We start from the raw sequence: 25,942 nt of genomic DNA on the forward strand, positions 1-25,942 counted from the left end.
CTGGTTACACCCTGCCTTAGTAAGCTCACACTTAGAGGGCTGTGTTCAGGTCCAGACACTACATTTTGGGAAGGTTATTAATATACTGGAGTGTACCTGCCACGATGAGAAGATAGGGGAACACAGCACGAGTAAGGGTCCATTTAAAGAATGGGGGTTGATTCTCCTGAAGAAAAGATTTACTGGGGAACAAGATAAATGTGCTTAAGCACTGGAAGGGCTGTCACATGAAAAAGGGATGATTGGACAATGAACTTAGAGCAGAAAGAGGAACAATGGGCAGAGATTTTGAGTCCAACATAGGTATTATATAATTGGATCTCATGAGAAAACCTAGATTTCACTTGAATTGAAATACAGAATAAATATGTCCACATAGAACCGATGGCAAACTGGATCTCCATTGTGGCAGATACACGATCCTCTGGGTGGGGGGACACTGCACAAACCACCGAAGTGGGTGGGTTACTTTCTATGAACTGCTTTTTTCCCCTCCTTTTCTTTGAACTCTTTGTCACCAGGGATGGCTACGGGGGGAGGAGGGAAGATGGGCTACATTTGGACAAAAGGAGAATATAAAAACAGGGGAAGTCCATAACAATTTTTTTAAAAAGCCAGGCACCACAGGGTCCACACAGGTAAGTTATGATCATGTGCAATCATCCCCCAGGCAGCTTAGGCAGAGAAGGCATTATGTATTTAATGTGAGGAGCCCTGGTCAGTAGGTCCCTGGTGCCCTGTTACTATAGGCTTTTAGATTTTTTTCAACCCACAAAGAACAATACATTCAATCTCTTTTTCCCTTAAATTTTCGTATGCTTTTTTCCCCAACACTAATTAAATCTTTTTTCAAGGATAATGCTTTTCTGTCTCTCCCATTTCCCCTTCAAAGAGAAAGCAAGAAAAACAAAACCCCTTGTTACAAACATCTATAATCAAGTGAAAATGTCCAATGCATGTGGAGGTAACGGCTCCCTATCATCAGGAAGTGATGTTTGTTTCATTTTTGAGTCTTCTGGAATCGTGGCTGCTCCTTGCAGTCCCCAAGACTTTGGAGTTTTGTTGACTTTGCAATATTGTTGGTGTATGAATCATTCTCCTTGTTCTTCTTACTCCACTCTGCCTCAGTTCATTGAAGTGTCCCGAGGCGTCTCCTTCATCGTTCCTTACAACACAACGATATTCCATCGTAGTGTATTCAGCCAATTGATAAGCAACCCTTCAGTTTCTCCTTTTTTGCCACCCAAACCAGAATTTCTATAAATATTTCCTTAGATCTGGGTCTTTCCCTTCATTCTTTGATCTCTTTGGGGTCTAGCCTAGCAGCTTAGAAGACCAAGCCCACATGGGAGAGAGATTACTAGATAATGAAATTGTTCTCTTTGGTTCTAGAAAGCAGAAAGAGAAGCAATGGGGAAGGGAAGGGAAGAAAAACCTCAGCACTGACACAGGTGTTACACAATTGAGTCTTAGGAGGAAAAAAAATCGATTTCTGATTTCAATTGAATTTAAGTAAACAGCAATTATAGCCCGATAGAAGGAATAACAAAATGTGTCTCCATCCCATCATGGCCCAAGTGGAAGTCTCTGGGTGGGGGATACTACGCAGACCAGGCAGGTTAGTTACCATCAACTGCTTTCTTTGTTGCCAGGGATGGCCATGGAGGGAGGAGGGAAGAGTGGGATATGTTTGGGAAGAAGGGAAATCTCAAAAACAAGAGAGGTCCATAACAATTTTTTAAAAAGCAAGGCACCACAGGGTCCACACAGGTAAGTTGTGATAATGTGCAATCATCCCCCAGGCAGCTGAGGCAGAGAAGGCATTCAAAAACCCGCATGAGAAGTCCTGGCCAGCAGCTCCCTGGTACCCTGGTTCTACAGGCTTTCAGAATGTTTCAATCCATAAAGAAGAAGGATCCAGTTTTTAAATATTCCCTTTGTTACCTTTTTAAGACTAATTAATTTTCCCCAAAGATATGCTTCTGTCTCTGCTATCTTCCCTCCAATTAAACACACACACACAGAAAGAACAAACTCCCTTGATACAATCATGAATTATCAAGCAAAACAAATCCCCAAATTAGCCAGGTTCAAACAATACCTGTCTCGATCTGCATGAGTCTAGCACCTCTCTATCAGGAGGTGGGTAACCTGCTTCATTATGAATCCTCTGGAATTGTGGCTGCTCATTGGGTTGATAAGAGTTCCCAAGACTTTCAAGGTTGATTATCTTCGCCATATTGTTTTTATTGCCTAGTTGTTATCTCTTAGTAATGGTCGGTTCCTCTGAAAACCATCCCCTTCATCTTGCACAGCACAACAGCATTCCATCAGGATTATATACGGTAACTTGTTCGGCCATTTGCTGATTGAGGGCCACCCCTTCCATTTCCAATCCTTTGCCACCTCAAAAAGAGCTGCTGGAAATATTTCCATGCACATGGGGCCTTTTCCTCTCTTATCTCATTGAGCACCAATACATCTGATTTCAGTTAAGGTAGAATCAAACCGCAACATCCTCCTTTGGGAGGACTAATATTGGAAGGGCAGGGACAAGCAGGAGCACGTCCTGAGGAAGGCAAGTAGAACTCAGAGAGGCCTGAAGATTGGGCCCTTTGAGCACCAGCTGAAGGAATGGGATTTCTAGCCAAGAGAAGACTGGACAAATGACATAAGAACTGTCTTCTAGGGTCTGAAGAGCTGACCCATGGGAGACGAATCACACTTGTTCTGTTTGTCCCCAGGGGGCAGAACAAAGAATAGGATTTGATTTTGGTGTCAGGAGAAACTTTCTGCCAATGAAAGCCATCCAAAAGCAGCACATGCTACCCAAGGAACTGGTGGATTCGCCCCCTCAGAGAAGGTCTATGGGTGGGCACTGGATGACTGCTTGGCAGGGACTGAATAGAGGAGATTCCTGTTAAAGGACAAGTTGGGACTTTGAGCTCATGGGCTCAGTGGGGATCTGGGATCCGGAGTTAGGAGGGAGCTCTGAGGCCATCAATTCTAACACCCTCTCTTTCCCTTCCAACTGCTGAGATGTGATGATTCTCTGATGTCAGCTTTCTTCTTGATCTCTTCTCTTTCTAGGCATACTGGCTGCACTATCTCCATTTGACTCGGGGAACAGCTTCAGTTTTTCAAACAGCGTGCTCTTAATTTAAAAAGTGCTGGCTGCTCTTACCACCGCCTTTGGCATCCTTGACTTTCATCCCTTACTATGTGGGCTTTCCTGACTTCTAGGACAAGCTCTAGAACTTACAATCCATATGCCCATCTTTCTGAACCCCTTATCTTCCTTGGGAAATTTGTAATAACACTATCTGGACTTTCTGCCTCATATTGCCATTTTGAGTCAAGAATTCTGTAAGCTATGATAACAACTATGTCCATGGAAAGAACAAATGTTAGCTAAACTGAATGGTAAGCTGTGTTGTAAAATGAAAAGATGTAGTCAGAGGACCTGGGTTCAAATCCTCATTCTACCTGTGTAACTTTAGACAAGTCACTAACCTCTGTGGGCTCAGTTTTCTTTTCCATAAAAAGGGAAGGCTGAAATAAATGTCCAGCTTTAGATCTGGTCCACATGCTCTCAGCCACTGCAGAAAGGTCTCCTCCAAGTCAAAATTTAACATTAAAGCTTTGGGGCTATCGAGTGAATCCCTGTCCCTTTGGAAGTGAGTGTCCTCCCCTTCTCTACAACTGTGCAATTGAAGACATGGCCTGGTGTCTTGTTCAATGTCCCTCCTATGATGGCTCATGAGGATAAACTCCTTTAGGGGTTTCACTTCAGGAGGAGCTTCATTTCTCCAGAAGAAACTCTCTGATTCTGCCAAAACATAGGAACTATGTAATGGCAGGTTTCCCTTCTTTCAGCTGCTAGGAAATTGGGAACCCACCCCAATACTTGCCAAGCTATTCAGCTCCTACCTCAAATACCTGCTAGTATCTGTGTCTTCCTTTAGACTCCCAGCATCAGAGCTGGGAGGGATCGTAGGCTCCAAGAACCATGGACTACTCTCCAAAATGAGAAAGGACCTCAGTCAACAACTTGTTCCACTCCCTCATCTTTGCTTATATCAATCTCAAGTCTGCATCTGGGTAGCCAGCCTCCTTCCTGTGCTCCTGGCTCAGGGGCCAGGAACAAATCTAGTCCCTCTAGAATAAGGTTGCCCTTCAAGTAAATATTTGACAACAGTTAACATGCTCCCCAGGAATTTTCTCATCTCAAGGATCTTTCCTGTGGCATGGCCTCTGGGCCCCTCAAACCGATCATTCTCCTCTCAATGTGCTTTAGATTGTCACTGTCCCACCTAAAATCCTCTTCTTTAAATGGACAAAAAGGGCTCCTTCCAGGTCAAAGGCACAGATTTCTTGATTCTATCTCAGCTGAAAAATGGCGTGTTATTATGCTTTGAAGTAATGAATATCAATGCCGGTACTGCCAAAGCACCAGAAATCCAGCTGATGACAAGGCTCGTGGGGCTGTGATCATGTCCACCTCCGCCTGTGGGATGATGACACATGATCAGAATTTACTAGTATGAACTACACTCTACCTTTCAACTGGAATCCAATTTTTTTCATAAGGCTCATTAGGGTAACCCCTGCAGGGACTTTCATGTGACTCAGAAATCCAAGGTCTCTCTTGGAGGATGTCTCACCACTTTGGCCCATCAGCCCAAATTGAAGAGCCTAACTCAGGCCACACACCCAGGACAATGTTACTAATTCTCCTTTGCAAACTCAAAGGGAAAAAAGGGTTATGTACAGTCAAAGACAAGAAGAAGAGCCAGCCAGTCTTCTAAGGCACCCGTAAGATTTATATACGTACAACTACAAAGAGACTCTTCACACAAATAATGGGAGACAAATAATTTGAGGGATATTCACCACTCAGAGCTAAACTACACCAATGTAATAAATTAAAAGGACAAAACTACTTAAATTAACTCACAGATTTCCCGATATACAAATTACCAAGTAGATCCTTTTCACAACTAGATAAAATTAAAAAGAAAATTCATTTGGAAGAACAAAAAGCCTAGACTCTCAAGGGAAATAATGAGAAAAATCAGAAATGAAGGGAGCATAGTATTTCCTCCCTTAAAAATTATATCACAAAGCAGTAGACATCAAAACTATTTGGTACTGTTTAAAATGCTGGAAAGTAGATAAATGTAACAGATGAGCTGAAGAAGAAACAAAAGGAATCAAAAACAGGAGGCCAGAGTCTGATAAGCCCAAGAATAGAAATTACTGGAGGAAAAGAATTGACAAGAATTGTTGGGTGAAATGGAAAGTAGTTAACACAAATTCAATTTTGACCAACATCTTACATCATATACCACATTAACTTCAAAATGGATACACAACTTGACTACTAAAGGTCACATCATAAAAAATTAGAAGAGAATGAGATTAGATACCTTTTTACAATTATAAGCAAGGAAAGAATTATTAACTCAAAAAAGAATGGAAGGAATTATTCAATATAAAATAGATGGTTTGGGACTATGTAAAAGGTTTTTTCGTTAGTAAAATCAGAATTTTAACTACATAAAATAAAAGGCTTTTTCATTAGTAAAATCAACCAAGTCAAAATTAGGGGGTGGGGAACACGGCAGAGGAGGAAAAATAACTAGAACAAATACCACCACTAAAAATCTCGTCTCAGCCAAACATGCACAGGATTGACATAAATATCTAAGAAATGTGTATGTAAGAATATGTAAGAAAACAAGCTCTAAATCATTCATGGAAGAAAAATGAAAATTCATAACTTAAGATTTCACTTCACATCCTGCAAATCAACAAAAGTTTCAGGGAAAAAAGGTAGGAGCAGGCAATGTTGGGAGCACTGTGGGTAGATGAGACCCTGCTGTTCTGGACGCCCATTTGAAATTATACAAGGAGGAGGAATGATATTCTGCCTAAATCCTTGACCAAAGCAATCTCACTATTTGGTATACACTTCCATCCCTCAGAAATCAATAATAGAAACAAAGGTCCAGTTTACACAAGAACATTCATCGTATTATTTTATTATTTGTGGTAGCAAAGAACTGTAGATGAAATGGGGCCCATGACTTGGGAAATGGTTTTTACAAAACGTGCGTATATGTGCAACATGTGTGAATTGGATATTATTATGCAATAAGAAATTAGGAATGTTAAAAATTCAAAGAAACTTGGGAATATTTTTTTCGAATTGATAATAATAATGAACAAGACAACAATGGGTGAAATGACTATGACAATGTAAACGAATTGATCACTAAAAGAAAATGGAGTTCTGAGTAATGGAAAAACCTAGGAAGGTCTGGAAGAAGAACTCAGATAGTGAAGTATTATTTCTTCCCCATGGGAGGGGGTGGGGGGTGGGAACAAGGGGAATTGGTTGGTGTATACATTGGCAGCCATGGTCGCTGTATTGGATGTCCATACTTAAATGTTTTTTCTTTGTCACAAGAGAGAATTTATTCTGGGGCAGAGCTGGGGAATGGCTGGGGTAAAGACAAAAGGCATTAAGAAAACATGCGATTATAAACAAGAAAATGAATGAGCTTGTGGAAAATATTAATACCCAAAAGGCACAGGGACAAGAGATGGAGTGTCCTGTGTAAGGAACAGCAAGAGAACCAGTTTGGCTGAAAGACCAGGAGTGAAGAGTAACAGCTAAGTTGGGCATAGGTGAGGAGTCCCCTGCTGTCAGACACCCCCCTCAAACCCGATTAGATCTCAGTGCACCCACAATCACTGCATTGGCCATCCATTTGCAACTGATGAGTTACACCGGCCATTTTCTATTCAATTCACGCCCTCCTGCCACCCACCAACTGCCTCCTTCTGTCACTTGTCTTTTTTGTACTGCTCCCACCGTCTAGTCTTGCCTCCTTTTTTCCAGGTAAGAGGATGAGCCCTCCGGAGTGGCTGAACATTTGCCAGATGCCCCCAATTTCTCAAAGCCTGAATGTGCTCTTTTGGAAGGTTATGCTAGAGACACACGTCCCATTTCCAAGATATTTCTCCTCAAGTCGAGCTTCTGTGGGGTGTGTGTTTTTGATCAGTGAGATTCCACATCCTCAAATTCCCTTCTTGGTGATATCACATCACAAAATCAACACATGTCAATAAAAGGCTACAATACAGTGTTATTTGTCTCAGTGAGGTTCTCACCAATGTTATTTAAAGCTATTTGTGCAAAACCATAATTAGAGTTCCGTGGTGTGACAACCCTGGATGTTAGTTGAATGCTGTACTGTAAATATTATTCATATTCCCCATTACTAGAGCTTTGTAGGCTTTATGAAAAGGATCCTGAACCAAGTGTTTTCCAAACAGATAAGCTCATTTCATGGCAGATGCACAAGTTTCTGTAACCTGAGCTCTGTTTTCCAATCATCATGGCTGTAGTAAAAATAATCTCTCCAACATGCCCTCATTTCTCAAGTGCCTTTTCATTTGACCACGACTCCTCAAGAGAGCCAAGGCAGGGATTATTGTCCTCATTTTACAGATGAGGAAACTGAGGCAAAGAAGAGGGGCCTGCCCACAGTGACTTGCATCTAGACCTTTTCTGCCTCTGGGCTCTGAGGCCTCTTTTTTGTTGCTCTAGCTAACCACGTGCCACCACATTGGGGCTATTGGACTTTGTCAGTCTGGGGAATCCTTTCACCAGTGCAGATCTGGGTCCCTCCACTTGTATCTACCATGAAGTGGTAGCAGGCAGGAAGCAGGAGAGCCTGACTCAGAAAAGGAGGGGAAAGAGACAGAAGGGTGGGGGTCATGGTCCGCCCTCTACTTCGAGGAAATGGCTTTGACAGCGACTCGAGGATCACTGAAACACAAAGCTCACTGGCCAATGCCACTGAACCCACAACTCTCAGGCCATTTTCTCAAGCCACTGACCAACATAAGCCAACCACAGGGCTACTTACCTATTGCTCCCGAATATCCTTTGCAGAACCGCAGGCCTCTTGCTTCTCTTAGCATCTATCCTGCACAACAGGAGATGGGAAGAGGATCGATCTCCCTTCTTCCCCATCTCAAGGCATAGCAAGCTAAGCCCCTAATACCATTCAGTTGGAGTCTGGAGCGCTTGGTGGGGAAGCAGTATAAGATAAAACTGCTAAGGTAGAGAGACAACAAATTAAGAAGGGCCTCAAATGCCAGCCTAAGAAGTCTGAACTTTACTCAAGGCAATCAAGTGTCATTGAATATTTATAAACAGGATGACTGTCAGAAGACATGAAAAGAGGCTGTTGCCTTAGCCCATGCAGGTGGTAACAAAGGCCTGTTAGCAGTGGGGAATTCAAAGAAGCCTTCGTGATGGAGCCCCTGACTGATAGGAGGATGCCCCAAGATTGGCTTTCACTTGGGATAGGAGGCAGCCAGCTTCACACTAACAAGGACCTCTAGGGCAGTGGCTGCACTCTCCATGGTGCTATGTCTATTTCCAGTCTGTGACACTTAACTTAGAGAGATGAAGGGATCAAAATCATCCTGGGAGTCCTCCTCCCTCCAAGACAAACACTTTCTCTACTCTACCCAACTGCCTTTCAGGGAGCTATTGACATATTCAGTGAGCAAGAGGCCCCAGAGCAATCTCTTCACATGGGTCAGCTGCTAGAGTTGTTCTGAGACAGGATAACAAGTACCATCTGCTGAAAACTGGCAACAGAGCGAAGTTCTGGCAGGTGAAGGAAGGCCCAGCCGGGCTGCAAGCCGAGCAGTGGCATCAGAGCACGCCTTGGCCTCTCGGGTACTGCCGTCCTACTCAGGGCAACACTGGGGAAGCCAGAGGGAGCTGCCAGGTCTCCAGGGGAAGGGGGCCCCACTGGAGGGGGACAGGGGTCTCAGGACACTCTCAGACTGGAGTTTGTTCTGTGTCCCTCATTTTGTAAATAACCAGTTCCGGTTTGGAGCCTGTGGAGACGCAGTGCACCTAAAGGAAGCTGGCGACTTCTCTGGGCAAGTGTGGAAGCCCCACATGCCCTGATTCCACTGCAGGGAGAGCACTGGGCCACAGAAAAGCCTGTCCAAGGGCCTCCACCACGAGGGAGGGAGGATCCCTGGCTTGCAGTTCAATTGTCAGAGTGAGCATCTGCACTTTGGACATTAATTAGCAAAAGCTTTCCCCCAGCCTTCCACAGGCTCTTCTGTTGACCATGAGGAGAGAATGGGAACAGTGCAGATTCCATCTGGAAAGCCGATTGTTTAACATTTACCAGCACCCCGAGGCCAGAAAGGATGTGGGGAACACAACAGTCAAAGCCAGAAGAGCCCTCAGAGCACCAGAGCTAGGCCATGAGGCTGGGCGACTACCCTCAGGGAGGAGAGAATCTAATCTGATCCCTTCACCCGGTGCTCCCCCCTTCAGGCCTTAGAATTCGCTTTCAAATAAGACAGAAAGCTTCTCAGTCCTTGGGAAGCCCCCAAAGCTGGTAAGAAGAATGCTTAATTTCTTCAAAGAGAATAAGGCCCAACTAATCCCAAGGAAAGGCCAGTCTGATTCCTGCCTGTCAGCATCGGCATTTGCCGTCACCTGGGCACACCTGGTGGGCTGGCACCAATGTGGGCACCAGGCTGTCCTACCTAAGAAGCTCCCAATTCCATCGGCACCAATGACAAAGGGGACCTGGCAGCCAAGGCCTGGGGGAGGGGGAGGATGGAAACAGGAAGTTTCGAGTCTTGGGGAAAGTCAATGGTTAGAAAAGCCACTCCTCCCACCCCCAAACAAAGGAGGGGGTCCCTGGACTAGCGGGAGGTAAACTGCCTTCCTTTGTTGGCTATTAACATGAAATAAGGCCGGAGAAATGGACGGCCATCCACAGAATGAGAAGGAACTGAGTTTCCCCCAACAAAAGGTTTACTTATTTAAATTACAGTAGATGAAAAACAGCTGGGAAGAGCTCTGCTCTCTGAGAGGAGAAAGCTCCCAGCCTGGCCCAGGCCATTCCTCTGCAGCACACTTGGAGCAGCTCCTGCTCAATTTGTGCCATCACTGATTGGGACTAAAAAACCGAGGGCGGAAGACTCCCCCCCTCCCCCCCCCCCCCCCGTGTCCCACAGGCACCCTCCTCACCCTCCCTTCCCCCCCCCCCCCCCCCCGTGTCCCACAGGCACCCTCCTCCCCCTCCCTTCCCCCCTCCCCCCGTGTCCCACAGGCACCCTCCTCCCCCTCCCTCCCCCCCCCCCCCCCGTGTCCCACAGGCACCCTCCTCCCCCCCCCACTTCTTAACTCTTCAATTCAGTTCAGCCTTGGTGCCGGCCCAGCCACCCCCTCCCTGCTTGGACGAGCCATTTCCACCAAAGTAAAGCAGAACTGGGGATGGCTGAGATGAAAATGGAAGCTCTGGGACTTCTGAGCCTCACGCCTGGGAATGACCAAGGGGAACACGAGTAGCGAGCTTCTCTGGGGAGCAAAAGATCTCTCCTAAATGTTCCTTCTGCTTAGAACCAGAGGGAGAGGGGGGTGGAGAGGGAGAGAGGCAGAGAGAGAAAAAGACAGAGAGATAGAGAGTGAAAGAGAAAGACAGAGGCAGAGAAAGAGAGACAGGAAGAGAGGCAGAGACAGAGAGAGAGAGAGAGAGAGAGAGAGAGAGAGAGAGAGAGATGGAGACAGAGTCAGAGAAAGAGAAACAGAGAGTCAGAGAGAGAGAGAGAGTGAAAGAGAGACAGAGGCAGGCAGAGAAAGAGACAGGGAGAGAGGCAGAGACAGAAAGAAAGAGAGAGAGACAGAGATAGAGAGAGAGATGGAGACACAGAGTCAGAGAGATAGAGAGTGAAGGAGAGAGACAGAGAGAGGCAGAGACAGAGACAGGGAGAGAGACAGAGAGAGAGAGAGAGAGAGATGGAGACACAGAGTCAGAGAAAGAGAGAGTGAAAGAGAGAGACAGAGAGAGGCAGAGAAAGAGAGACAGGGAGAGAGGCAGAGACAGAAAGAGAGAGAGAGACAGAGATGGAGACACAGAGTCAGAGAAAGAGAGAAACAGAAAGAGAGATGAGAGTGAAAGAGAGACAAAGAGAGAGAGGCAGAAACAGAGAGATGGAGAGAGACAGATGGAGACACAGAATCAGAGAGAGAAACAGAGAGATAGAGAGTGAAAGAGAGAGAGAGAAAGACAGAGGCAGAGAGACAGGAAGAGAGGCAGAGAGATAGAGAAAGAGAGAGACAGAGATGGAGACACAGAGTCAGAGAAAGAAACAGAGATAGAGAGTGAAAGAGAGACAGAGAGAGAGAGAAAGAGAGAGAGAGATTCAAAAGAATGTAGGATAAGGATGAACCTTACCCAACAGTGTCATCTCACCTAAAAACTTGTCAGAGTGCCTATTAGCTCTCAAAGAGAAAGAAGTAAGCACTTAAGTGTTTGCTGAATAAATAAATCAATGAATAGCCCCCAAGAAAATGGTGGACTAGATGACCTTTGAGTTTCCCCCTTTCAAACCATGGATTCTAGAGTTGTACGAGAGGCAGCCTAGTGTTCCATACTGAGAGTAGGCCACATTGTCAAGAAGCCCTTCACCTCCGAAATATACAGGCTGTATGACCCTGGGCAATTCATCTAACCGCTCGGGGTACCAAGCAACTCTTAAGGGTCCAAGTTAAAGCTGCTGATCTGCACCCTGGTTTGGTCCTCATCACCTCAGGCCTGGCCTACTGCACCATCCACTGGTTGGTCTCTTACCCTCAATTCTATCCCAACTCCAGTCCAACTTCTATTTAGCTGTCTATCTGGGTCTTCCTGAAGCACCAGTCTGAGCATGTCCAAGTCTTCTGAGTGCAAGAAACTAGCCTTTGTTTAGACTAACATTGCATCAAAAAGTTATCAAGTCAGGGAGACGGGTTCAAGCACTGCCTCTGACTCATACTACCTCCCGTTTCCTGTCCTGGACAACTGTAAGCCCATGTGAAATCTGGAGTTCCCCATATGAATGAAATCACAGATCTAGACCCAAACTGGCATGGTTAGCTGAAAAGAGCACTGGCTTTGGACCTAGGGCACCTGGGGTTCAAAAATCCCAGCTCTACTACCTATATGTATGTGATGTGGGCCAAGTCCTTTTTCTCTGGACCTTAGTTTTCCTCATCTGTCTGAGGGGCCTGGACTAGATGACTTCCCAAGCCCCTTCCAGTTCTCAATTGAACCATCTAGGATCCGCTGACCTACTATGTTGTGGAGGAAGCAAAGACAAAAATTAAACAACCGTTGTCCCCAAGAGGCTTATCTGTACATATTTGTACATCCATATGGTAGCTGACTGAGCCAGAGCCATGATTTTATTTAGAATTGTCCTTCTTTTGTGACGACAATATGACTCTCACCTAATGGCTTCTTCCCAACCAGTAATGTCCGCTACTTTGGGTAGAATCTAACTTCGTCCCTATCTGACCACAACACTGAGCAGGCCCCAGTGCTCACTTACAGACCATTCCACTCTTAGGTCTAACTGGAGAAGGACCCAATCTGGAACCAATGGCCAAGAGTCAAGATGTCTGGGTCTAGTCTCAACTGGGAACTAGCTTGGCCTCAGTTTCCTTCTCCATGATGAGATCCCTTCCAGCTCAGTGTACTATAAAGTGGATGAACAATGAAAAACTTCAAGGACTCTAAAGGCTCAAGGCTTAAATGGGCCTTTCAAAGAAATCATGATTACAAAAGGAAAAATCACCAGAATGGATGATTTATGTTTCTGAATCAGAGCAGCAGAAAGGGAAATTCTCTGCAAAGCCTCCCATGATCCCTTTCCCCCATTGCTGGAAATCATTCCTTTCTCAGCTGTCCTGTTTCTATCCTTGTCACGCTCTGACTTCTAATGTTTTTAACGGTGTGAAGGTCTCTTCTCTCTCTTTGAAGACTTTAAACTCCAAGAGGGCATTTTGCTAACAAAATACTAAAGGTACACAGGGAAAAAACAGGAGCTACTTGGAGAAAGGAGGGAGAGCACTAACAGCTACAGGAAATCAGGGAAGGCTTCTTATAGGTGGTGGTACCAGAACTGAGCCCTGAAAGAAGCTAAAAATTCCAAGAAGTGAAGGTTAAAGAAGGACTACATAAGGGGGCAGCTGGGTACCTCAGTGGATTGGGAGCCAGGCCTAGAGACGGGTTCAAATCTGCCCTTAGACACTTCCCAGCTGGGTGACGCTGGGCAAATCCCTGAATCCCCATTGCCTAGCCCTTACCGCTCTTCTGTCTTAGAACCTATACATACTATTGATTCCAAGACGGAAGTCAAGGGTTTAAATAAATATATAACTCATAAAGAAGGACTCATGGAGGAGCAGCTCATGCAAAAGCAAATATTGGTTGAGTAGAACCAGAGGCCGAGGCCTTAAACATTTCTCTCTACTGTCATTGTTTCGCTTTTCCAACCCCAGCGCAAGGATTCCCATGTTTTTATGGATCCTGGGCCTCTTCCCCATTCTGGTTGAAGCCCAGGAACTCCTCCGAATGTTTTTAAATGAATAAAATAAAATACACAGAATCCACGAGGAAGCCAAGTTCATTCAACTACAGCTATCAAAATATCGGAAAAAAGCTCACAGCGCCCCAGTTAACAACAATAACACTGTCGAGCTCTTTCCCCCATTCTTGAGAGGCAATGGAGGCACGAACAATGTCGACAAGCTCAAATAGGAACAAGCGGCTGTCCCTGCCAGCCACATGTTGACTTGGAGAAACCCGTGTTGATTGACATCATCTACTGACCCCTAAATCTTGGGGTTTCTAGATTCCATGTTGACAATCGCATTTTGTCTTTTCTTAACTATTTCCCAATTACATTTTCATCTGCTTCCAGTCCGGTTGAGAGGGTTGTATGTCCTGAGCTCTCCGAGGCCTGTAAACGACGTTTGACAATTCTGGCGTGGAATACTGGAAAACCAGGGAAGAGCAGAGCTTAAATTCCTCCTTTTGTCACTTAGTATGTGTGTGTGACCCTGGGCAAGTCATTGAATCTTTTTTTGAGCCTCACCTTGATCCTCTGGAAATGCAAATAAAGTGACCCAGCTTCCTCCTTGCACCATCATTGGAAAGCACAAATGAGAAAATTTACCAACCTGAAAGTGCTTTATAAACACGGTTATAAATATTCCCAAGTGTCTACGCAGTTAGCTGAAAGAGTATTAATGAATGAGTACATTCACATCATTGCCTTTTGTCCAAAACACTGCCAAATAAGGACAATCAAAGATCCTAGGATCTAGTCCATTTTACAGAGGGGGAAACCAAGGTCCAGGAGAATGGTTCATCCAAAGTCACACATAGGACCTAGAGTCACAAAGGACACCAGAGGCTGTCTACTCCCATGCTCTCATTTTACAGAGGAGCAAACAGACTCCCCGAGGGAAAGAGACTTGCCCAAGGCCCTTCTTCAGGAAGCTGTGAAAAGCCTAGCTAAGCACCTAATCCCCTGTTGTCATGTTCAACCCATTTGGGACTTTCCTGGCAGAGATACTGGAGTGGTTGGCCATTTCCTTCTTCTCCAGCTCACTTGACAGATGAGGAAACTGAGGCCAACAAAGACTATGGAATGCAGCATTAGAGACACAGGTTGGAAATATGAATGCTCACTGAGTATGCAGGATTTCAATGGCCAGATAATCCATCCATCACCTAATGCTGTTTGCACATTCCTCGGGGCTATGCATGAAGCCCAGTGGGATTTCTAAGGGCCAAGGCAACAAAAGGTGCTAAAACGCCTTTTCATTTGCAAACTTTGTTCTGGTATTGCCTAGCCAAAGAATGTAAATCTTAATTACCCGGACCTGACACCAAGGCTTTGTCACCAAAAGCTGGGGCCTTTTCTTCTTGTTGTGCTTGTTGTTGTTTTTAATGAGATGAGGTTAAAGTTCACAATAAAGTCAGGCTTCTTTCCTCCCAGAGGCAGTGTGGTCTGCAGCTCTGATCTCTGGCTTTAAGAGTCTCCCTAGGGCCCAGGGCCTGCTTTTCAGGCCAGTCTGACACTTTAGGACCCCATTGGAGGTTTTCGGGGTCAAGATACTGGGATGGTTGGCCCCTTCTTCTCCAACCCACTTTTCAGATGAGGAAACGGAGGCAAACACAGGGAAGTGACTTGCCCAGGGTCTCCAGCCCACTTTACAGATGAGGAAACAGAGGCAAACACAGTGATGTGACTTGCCCAGGGTCACACAGCTAGCCAGTGTCTCAGGTCAGATTGGAACTCAGCTAGATGAGTGTTCCTGACTTCACAATGGACGCTCTATCCACTGCAGCGCCACCTAGCTTCCCAGAGTCTAGAAGAACTGGATTCAAATGTCACCTCTGACCCTTATTGGCTGTAGGACCTGGGGGCAAGTCAATTAAGCACTTGAAGTCTCAGTTTCCTCGTCTGTAAAATGGACCTAGTATTACCCATAGTCCTTGTCTCAGGGGGCACTAGGGAGACCCAAATGAGTTGGTATCTGTAAGGCACTTTGAAGACTGGAAAGCGCTCTACGAAGATTAGTTATCATTATTATTAGATATTCCTTAGTTATAAAGAGTAACATGAACAACTTACCCAATGTCTGTGGGCCTCAGGACACCAGTACTTAGGTTAAGTCATTGAGGAACTGTCGTCCACTGTTTTTGGAGGGAGTTCCCACACATGGAGTTCCCATGTGGTTTTTAGATACAAATCACACCCTACTATGTGACAGATAGCATTTATTTCTGTACTGTTCCTTATTTCAACAAAGGCAGAACAAAGAAGTTTCTTCAAATACTGCTATCCATCAAAACCCCCTATTCCTAGTCATTTGAGAGTTGGAAATCATATAAGGCCCCATTTTACAGCTAAGGAAACGGAGGCTCGGGAAGCTAAGTGCTTATCCAGTGTCACCAGGCCAGCAAATGTCAGAGGCAGGATCTGAACCCATGTTTTGAGGAAAGATATGCATTCAGATCTTTATTATCTTGACCCTTGCTATAATTGGCTATTTGATAGAAAAGCTCGGTAATAATGATCATAAATGAGAGTATCCAAGCATTTTCAGAATTCAAATGAGAAGCAAATATAGGACAGTGTTCATGAGACTAGATCTGCTTGTCTACCTGATAAGACTTTAATGAGAGGTTGATGGAAGCCCTTGATCTACTCGAGGTCTCGCGAGTCATCATTTTAATTGGTTACAGCCACCAAATATCGGGTTTGTCCAATGATTTTCAGCATTGATATAAAGAGCAAAGGGAGGTGGGGAGGAGAATGAGGGGAAAGAGAGCCACAAGGAGGAGGACATGGGGTATGAGAGAGAAAAAACACGCACATTTGGATTCCTCTTCCTCCAATTTTGTCCTTTTTACGTGATTTCAACATTTAAAATAGGAAGAACATTTAAAAAAATAATTGGGTCTCAGTTTCCTCATCTGTAAAAATTACCTCAAAGGTCACACCGAGCTCTAAAATCCTATTTTATTCTATTTTAATTGAGCTTATTAAAGCCTCATCTGGTTCCTACTTTTCCTATCTATATGCCATTATGAAAACAACTCCAGCTGCCAACAAAGACAACACTATTAAAAGAGTTGACCTGTGTACTAACTCTGACTATCCTTGACCTTATTAAAGACTACCAGAATTAATGGATTTAATTAGCAAATGTTACACTCTCACCAAACCCAGCAGTTGGCTGTAGCCACCTAACATGGAGCGATATTAACATTGCTTTGCTTGCCTCCTCTTAGTCATTGTCCTCGTTGTCGTCCTCCTCGCAGCCACATCACCAAGTTTGAAAGTGAACTCATTATCTTCTCCACACTGGCTTCCTTTCCCAACTCTCCTATTCCTTGAAGACAGCAATTCGCAGTCTCAAAGTGTGGTCCATGGACCCCCCGGGGGTCCAGAGACACTTTAAGGGGGTCTGCAATGTCAGAGCTATTTTTATAATAACAAGATATTTATTTGCCTTTTCTCATTTTCTCCCAAGTATGCAGTGGAATTTTCCAAAGGATATGACCTGTGCATGGAAGTCTGTTGCAACATGATGATTGGATTAATATCTTGTCAGCAGAACTGGGCTCTTGCCTTGCAAGTGGACGACTCTATCCTCTTGGCTGGACTTGTTATTTTCCGGGTATTCACCTGGTATCGGCACTAACTGATCGTAGAAAACAATCTTGGCTTATGTGACTTCTTGGCAACGAGCCCAAATGAGGCTGAAATACTCCAAGTGCTGAATAGATCTCATGGTTTATCCTGGAATAACTGTGATGATGTTTGCACGATTGATGCATATGCAATTTGCTACTTCCATTGCAAAAATGTCCAACCAGGCCAATATCCTCAATATGTTTTCTCTTGTTTTGGAAAATAGTCATCCTTCTTGATAAAAAAAAATCACATCTCTACTAATGTGCAATGGGCATAATATTGTTATTTTAAAAGAGTGTGAAGTGATCCTGAGACCTAAAAGTCTGAGAACTGTTGCTTTAATATCATACCATGATGATGTGATGGAAAGAATGCTAAGGAATCGCAGGGTCTGACTTCAAATCCCCGTCTGTTACTTCCTAGATAAGTGACCTGGTAGGTCACTTCATTTCCCTTCTTCTACTCTATAAAGAGAAAAGGTTGGCCGCCAAGGACTAGAAGGTAGCTTCTAATTCTCCATTGGGGAGCCATCCTTCCTAGCCACTGCCTCAGGTTGCAAACCTTGGAGTCGTCTTTGTTTCTCCTTCTTTCCCTCACCCCCTTTTTGATTCAACCTGATAAATATTGAAGAGTTAAGGCCTACTATGTGTAAGACACTGGGCCAGGCACTCAGAGCAGACAAAGATGAATAAGATACCCTCTCTGTCCTGAAGGAAGGCCCAAACTGTTAGAGATGATCAATAAAGTGTAGAAACAACCATTGGATTGCAGTCAACCTTCTGTCCATCTATGCATCCCTAGTTCCAGGGCAAAGTTTCTTGAATTGAATGGTAGAATATAATATACAAAAGAGAAAGGAGAAATCGCATCTGGTAGGAGGGATCTCAAGAGGCTGAAGGGAGGGGGAAGAGAGGAGACAATCATTAAAAAGGCTAGTTCCCAGAAAAGATAGGAAGAGATGGATTCAAGGGGATAGAGAGGGGACTTGGCCTTAAAGAGAAAGAAAGACCACATCCTTCCGTAAGCCTAGAGAAAATGTCAAGGGGAGGGTGGATGCTGAAGTGATCTGAAGTGTAGAACTGGAAAGAAGAGGATGCTTATGATGATTGGCCTCAATTTTTTCAGTGATGTGTATAAACCAATGTCTTCTGTTAGGAGGTGGAGGGGGCAAGAGACGAGATAGGTGACTTGAGGAAAGAAGAGATCACACAGAATGTACTACAGTCAACCAGATGGGGAAAAGAGGGTTAATAGGGAAGAACGAAAGGGCTGCCATGAAGCAATGAGGAGTCCGGTGAGATGTCACAACTTAAGTCTATAGTGGATGCAGTCAACCCAGTAAGCAACTTTCTCCAACACCATTCAGCAGCAGGCAAGGGGTAGTGGGGAGAGGCAGGGAATCTTGTCCCTCAGAATTGGTTAACTATAACTAACCTCAAGGTTTCAAAAGGAGGAAAGTGAGGCCAGAGCAGAGGCAAATGGTCTGGGAGAACACTAAGCGGTAGGAGGAAATGGAGTATGAACATGTGGGTGGGATGAGAACAAGGCGAGATGGAAGAAAAGGGGCTTAGGGTCAGATGGAAAAAACAAAAATGAGGTTTCCAATTAAATAGTTGTGTAATCAAATCTCTTGTTTACAAGCAGGATTGTTATTTTCATCTGGAATCTACTAAGATAAAAATTAATATTATCCAAACAAAGTAGTTCTTCTTTGTGAAATTATGATAGTATAGAAGTGTCTTGTTACTGCCCCCTTCCCTCCTTTCCATTCATTAGGGATTTCAGTCCCAAAGAAAACTTCATTGTAAAGAAAGACAGCCTGGACTAGTGGAAAGACAACTGACCTTGGAGTCAAGAGAAGCGGCTGGCCTTGAAGGGGCCCTTTCTTCTCCCTGGGACTCTGTTTCTTCATGCAGTCGATCATCGGGTCTCTAAGGTTCCTTCTAACACTAACATTCTATGTCACATGCAGCCAATGCTTTTATCTACATGACACCGAACACCCGTATGCTCACCGGACTACGTTGAATCACAAGGTCATCATCATTGTTCTAGAGATAGAAGGGACCTCAAGAGGTCATCTAGTCAACCCCATCCCATTTTACAGATGAGGAAACTAAGGCCCAGAGATGTTAGAAGATACAACCAAGTGACAGCTGTTACACCTCAGAAATAAGATTTGAACCCAAATTCTCTCTCGGTTAACTGACTATACTAGTGTTATTCCACCATCATGAAAACATAGTGGAAACCTCTCATTAATGATTTATTCATCATTCCAATAGCCATTCTATATTATTTCCAGGATGAAAAGTAAATAGTCAACTGTTTTCATATCACCTTCAAATGAGGACTTCCAGACAGCCACATTAATGTATTTTTAGTGGAGCTATGAACTGGTACAACTAATCCACAAAGCTATTTAGAATGATGCAAATAAAGTAGCTAAAATGTCCATAGCTTTTGACCCAGAGATTCCACTACCAGACTTATAATGCAACAACGTTGTTGAAAAAAAGCAGAACCAAGATGGCAGAGGAGAGGCGGGGTTTGGCCTGAAGGCTCTTAAACCCCTCTCCGAACACATTAAAATAAAACCCCCAAATGAATTCTGGAGCGCTAAAACCAACAAAAGTAGGGTGTAAAACAATTTTGCTGCCCAAGAACAACTTAAAAGGCCAGCAGAAAAGGTCTGAAAGTTTCCCCAAGATGAGAACAGAGCACAGTTCCATGTAAGCCGTGCCACAACAAGCCATCAGCAGGACTCCGAAGGCAAATACATTGGCAGTGGTGGTTTCTGGAACTCTTAGCTCACCGATGGTAAGGGAGTTGAACAACTGGTCAGAAGGAGATGAGAAGGGACCCTTTGCTGGCACTGGGTACAGGACTCCATTGTATTGTCCATACCTGGTTCCAGGTTCCAGTCCCAGGGTGAGGAAGAGCACTAAAAAGCTAGAGCATGAGACTACAAGGGATCAGGGACCCTGACGCGTAATTCTAGGGCAGAAAAGAGTGCTTGTGGTAACTGGGCCAGAGCACAGACCAAGAGAGCAGTGATCATACCTCTCCTTAGATCCTATCACCTTGCAAGAGCAGCACAAAAAACCCAGAAGCTTGGGACAGTGCCCCTGTGGGAGCAGAGTCCAACTTTAATATAAAGTTAAAAGGCAAGAAAAGGACTGGAAAAATGTAAATTAAGGAGAGAGACTAGTATAAAGGGAAAATAACTGAAAAAATTGACAAGGTTCTCTGATAAAGTTATTCCTCAGTTGACAAATGGTCAAAGGATCTGAACTTTCTGATGAAGAACTAAAAGCTATCCAGTCATGTAAAAAAGTGCTCAAATCACGGTTAGAGAAATGCAAATGGAAATGGCTGAGGTAATACTGCATACCAGCAATACTGTATGATGATCAACTATGATCCACTTAGCTCTTTTCAGCAATACAATGGTCAAAGACAATTTCAAAGGACTTTATGGTAAAAAAAATGCTAGACATCTCTGAAGAAAGAGCCAATGGAATCTGTATGAAGAAAACACACTTTTTATTTTATTTTTTAAAACCCTTACCTTCTGTCTTGGAATCACTATTATGTATCTGTTCCAAGGCAGAAGAGTGGTAAGGGCTAGGCAATGAGGGTCAAGTGACTTGCCCAGGGTGACACAGCTGGGAAGTGTCTGAGGTCAGATTGGAACCCAGGACCTCCTGTCTCTAAGCCTGGCTCTCAATCAACTGAGCCACCCAGCTGCCCCCAGAAAACGTACTTTTAAAAAAGTCTTTCTTGGGATTTTGTTCTTGGCCTGTTTTCCATAACACCACTAATATATTTTGCATGACTGCACATGTATAACATTCAATTGCCTATCTTCTGGGGGGGGGGGCGGGGTGATAATCTGGAACTCAAATATTTTAAATGATTGTTAAACATTTTTACATTTAATTGGGGAAATTATATGTGTGATGAATTACAGAGAAGTATGGGAAGATTTAGTAGAAGATACAAAGTGAAGTAAGTAGAACAAGGAAAACAATCCTGCATAGTGACTACAATAGTATAAATGGAAAGAACAACCACAGAGAGACAGTGGAAATAGAAAGCTACAAAGTCATAAAGAATAAGATTGGCCTTGAATGAAGAGATATGAGAAGATTCTTCTCCTTGCCTGGTTTTTGCAACCCTGGTTGCAAAATATTGTGTATTATGTCAATTTTTTTGATGTGCTGATTGGCATTACTGAATTTTTCTTCCTTTTCTTCAGAAAGTGGAGTGCTCCCAAAGGATTTGTACAAGGTCCTTTGCTGTTTAACATTTTGATCAATGATTTGGATAAAACTATAGATATCATCCTTATATCAAATTGTAAAACTATATAAAGCTAGGAGGGATGACCCATGTGCTAAGTTGGCAGAGTCAAGATCCCCCAAAACCTAGACAGACTAGAATACTGAGATAAACCTAATAAGATTTAAATAAATGGGCATAAATGTAAAGTCTTCTCATTGGGTGTAAGAAATCAACTTCACAAGTACAAAATAGGGGAAGCAAGTTTAGGCAGCAGTTTGTTTTGACAAAGACCAGGAGCTTTTTTCCCCTTTTTTATTGGAAATTTATTTAATTAATTAATTTAGAATATCTTTCCATGGTTACGTGATTCATGTTCTTTCCCTCCCCTCTTCCCACTGCCAATGAGTTATACCACTGGGTTTTCCGTGAGTCATTAATCAAGACTTATTTCAATATTATTTATATTTGCACTTGGGTGATCATTTAGAGTCTACATCCCCAATCATGTCCCCATCGACCCGTGTGATCAAGCAGTTGTTTTTCTTCTGTGTTTCTACTCCCACAGTTCTTCCTCTGGATGTGGATAGAGTTTTTTCTCATAAGTCCCTCAAGAATTGTCCAATCAGGAGCTTTTAGTGGACTGCAAGTTCAATTTGAATCAACAATCTAATAGGACATTTAAAAAAGCTAAATTAAGTGGCACAGCTTTCAGGGATGAATAGGTCCTTATACAGGTATTCCTGCTACGCTCTTCCTTAATCAGACTACATGAGGACTTGCAGGACACCCTATCTAAATAGTTCCAACCTCTTAACCATCCTAGTTATGCTCTAGTTTGCCAATGATGCCGTTTTATCTAAGGCAACATTTAGTGTCACTATGTAAAGCCTTACTACCGCTTCAGCTCAACCAGTTTCCTACGACAACATGATACGTAGGGTTTTAAGCAAAAAGATGGAAATCACTTATACTAGTACTCAAAGACTCGAACGTGTTATTGTGTCTGATGTATTGTCCCATTATTTATAATACCAAATGCTACCAGCACTAACTGAAGGTTTTAGGGTGTCCGGGGATCATCATTCTCAAAAGCAGATTGCCCAGAAAACCTCCAAGCAAACGAGGTGTAAGCACTTCTCTGGCTTCTTCAGTGATCACTGAGGAGTCTGAGGTAGCTCTTCATTCTAAAGGTGTCACTTGGGTTTTGTTCTTTTCTCAATACACATGAAATTCCTATTAACAATAATGAGAATTACACGCCGTCTATGAGAAAATAATGAATCCCTTGGGGACTTGTTCATCTGCTGTGCCTTATTTGAAAAAATGTTTTCACATCCATATTAGACTAATACATCCTTACTCAAATCACTCCTCATTTTGAGATTCACACATGATTCTTTTGCTTTATGTTATTCTCTAGTTTGGAAATTGTCCTCCAAGTACAAAAGTTTCCAGCCTGGTAAGCAAAGCCTTCCATAACATGGCATCAATCTATTTTTCATGTCTCATCTTACCCGGTTCTATACAAGCACAAGATGTCATTAAGCTTGAGGTCTCATTCTTCTCATCTTAATGTGAAAGAGAAACAAGCAAAATGTATAGAGAGCTGGTCACAGAGTCAGGAAAAGGAGGGAGTCAGGTCCCAACTGGAACACCTACTAGCCAAGTGGCCCTAAATATATTACTTATCCTCCTGGTGCTCCAGGTAGCTCTCAAAGACTAAAGGCTGCCAAGTCAGTGCCAAACAATGCTGGCAGAGAAAATTTCTCATCGGTATATCCCTACACCAGTGAAATCATCAGTGAGGGCTTTTTAGCTTATGGCTCAATATTATATCTGGGAGATAGATAGTGAGCAACAGTTTGATCCATGATGATGCTCTCTTTACAGTAGAATGTAGTTACTGAATTGCCAAGATCGTTCTGATTTAAGGGTTTTGTCATCTCAATAAAAATCAGTAGGGCCTCTGATCATAGGATTGCTGATTAGCAACTGATGGGACCTCAGGAAAAAAAATGACTTGCCCAGGGTCACATAAAAGGTGGGATTTGAATCCAGGTCCTCCAACCCCAAAGCCATGTGTCTCTCCACCATGCCTTATTAATGATGATGAGAATTCCAAAATAATCTATGTTCTAGCCCAATTACATTACTCAGTTTCCCCTGGAATTTCCCACCACAATCTAACTTCCACACAATTCTCTATGCCTGGCATACTGTCAACACTACTTCCTGCCCCATCCCCATTTCTACTTCTAGGTAAGCTAGAATGCCACCTCCACCATGAAATCTTCCTTGGTTCCCTCTCTCCAGCCAGCAGTAAATTCCTGTCTGTCTCTGTCTCTGTCTCTGTCTCTCTCTGTCTCTCTCTGTCTCTGTCTCTCTCTGTCTCTGTCTCTCTCTGTCTCTGTCTCTCTCTGTCTGTCTCTGTCTCTGTCTCTGTCTCTGTCTCTCTCTGTCTCTCTCTGTCTCTCTCTGTCTGTCTCTGTCTCTCTCTGTCTGTCTCTGTCTGTCTCTGTCTGTCTCTGTCTGTCTCTGTCTGTCTCTGTCTGTCTCTGTCTCTGTCTGTCTCTGTCTGTCTCTGTCTGTCTCTGTCTGTCTCTGTCTGTCTCTGTCTGTCTCTGTCTCTGTCTGTCTCTGTCTGTCTCTGTCTCTGTCTGTCTCTGTCTCTGTCTGTCTCTGTCTCTGTCTGTCTCTGTCTCTGTCTGTCTCTGTCTCTGTCTGTCTCTGTCTCTGTCTCTGTCTCTGTCTCTGTCTCTGTCTCTGTCTCTGTGTCTGTCTCTCTCTGTCTGTCTCTGTCTGTCTCTGTCTGTCTCTGTCTGTCTCTGTCTGTCTCTGTCTGTCTCTGTCTGTCTCTGTCTCTGTCTCTGTCTCTGTCTCTGTCTCTGTCTCTGTCTGTCTCTGTCTGTCTCTGTCTGTCTCTGTCTGTCTCTGTCTGTCTCTGTCTGTCTCTGTCTGTCTCTGTCTGTCTCTGTCTGTCTCTGTCTGTCTCTGTCTGTCTCGGAGGATGTAGGCAGGGACAGAAAGCCTGAATGGCTCAGTTCTATCTCTGCCCTCCGTCATGATCTCAGACAATACCTTCTCAGTTTTCTCCTCTGTAAAATGAGCTGTTATCTAGATCTGCCATTCTAAAGTTCAACAGCTTCTGAGACATTGCATTCTACCTTGCATCTTCATTACTTGAGTACATTACCTAAGCTCTCCTAATAGCATGTTTTGAAGGCAAACTCCCTAAATTATTTATCTGTGCAAATTTTGAATTGGTGACATTAAAAATTTTGCTTAAGATGCAATGAAGAGATAAATAGTCTAAGGATATCATTATAGGCTATCACCAGGCCAATTACTGCAGAGGACGGTTCTCCACAAAATTTCTTGTATGTACATACTCATACGACCCTAGATCTAGAGTTGGAAGGGCCTTCAAAGTCCTTTTAGTGCATCGTCTTTTTTTGACAGATGAGGAAACCGAGGGTCAGGGAAATGAAATGACTCAAGATCATATCTTAATCTGGAAAATATCTAAATCTGATCTTGGAGATCATCTAGTTCAATCTTCTCATCTTACGGATAAGAAAACCAAGACCCAAGGAAATTACATGACTCGGGATCCATAGATCTGGAGCTAGATGGAATGTTAGAGGCAATCTTGTCCAACCCCCTCATCTTAGAAAAAGAAACTAAAATCCAAGAAAATTAAATGGCTTGCCCAATATCACACAAGTAGTGAACACCAGATGCAGCATTAGAACCCAAATCCTTGGATTCCAGGGCTAGTTTTCAGTCCACTGTCCTAATCTGCCTCTCACTGGCTTCCACTGTTTTTCCTTCCACCTACTGGCAATCGTGTCTCCTGTCTGGATATAGCCAATGTCAACAAATCCTTTAGATTTCATATGGTCGGAAAGAAGAACAATTTTCCTAAAATAGTGGGACCTAAGTTAGAAGCACTCACAAATTCCAGGGCCCCAAGCAACTCACCTCATCTCCCAGATCCCAACTGCCCTTTTTTAACCCAGGTCAAACTAGAACAGCTGATCACAGGAACTTTGCTCAGGCCTACCCTTTGCCCAGGGTGCTGCTTTTCACCCCAAGCCAGGGAGACTCAGCACTTACACCCCCAGAGGGGTAAGTCTTGGGCATACCTCCCACCTTTGAGAAGGAGATCCACTTTTCCTCGAAATTCTACCCTCAAGGTAAGGGAGAGTCCCATCCAATTCCCTACTTCCTTGACTTGCCATTATGTATGTATTTTCAATTACCATCACCCAGCCCCCAACTTTTGTATTTGTATCCCCAGTGCTGAGCTCAGCACCTGGCAGAGTAGACTGTTAATTCATTGATTCAGCTGCCCCCTTGCTCCAGCATTGCTCCTCTTCTGGGATTCCATTCTGTCAGCCCATCTTTTCACAATCCTGCATGTAGGAATTTGGGTGCAATTTCCTCTGAAAGCACTTGCAGAATCCTCTCCCAATCAACACACCTTAGCCCCAAAGCCATCTTGAAGGCATAGTTCAGGGAGTCTAGGCACCTGGGCTGCCTCCAGACTCCCAGGGAACAC

This window comes from Monodelphis domestica, chromosome X (assembly GCF_027887165.1).
Source record: "Monodelphis domestica isolate mMonDom1 chromosome X, mMonDom1.pri, whole genome shotgun sequence".
In the NCBI taxonomy this organism is placed as follows: Eukaryota; Metazoa; Chordata; class Mammalia; order Didelphimorphia; family Didelphidae; genus Monodelphis; species Monodelphis domestica.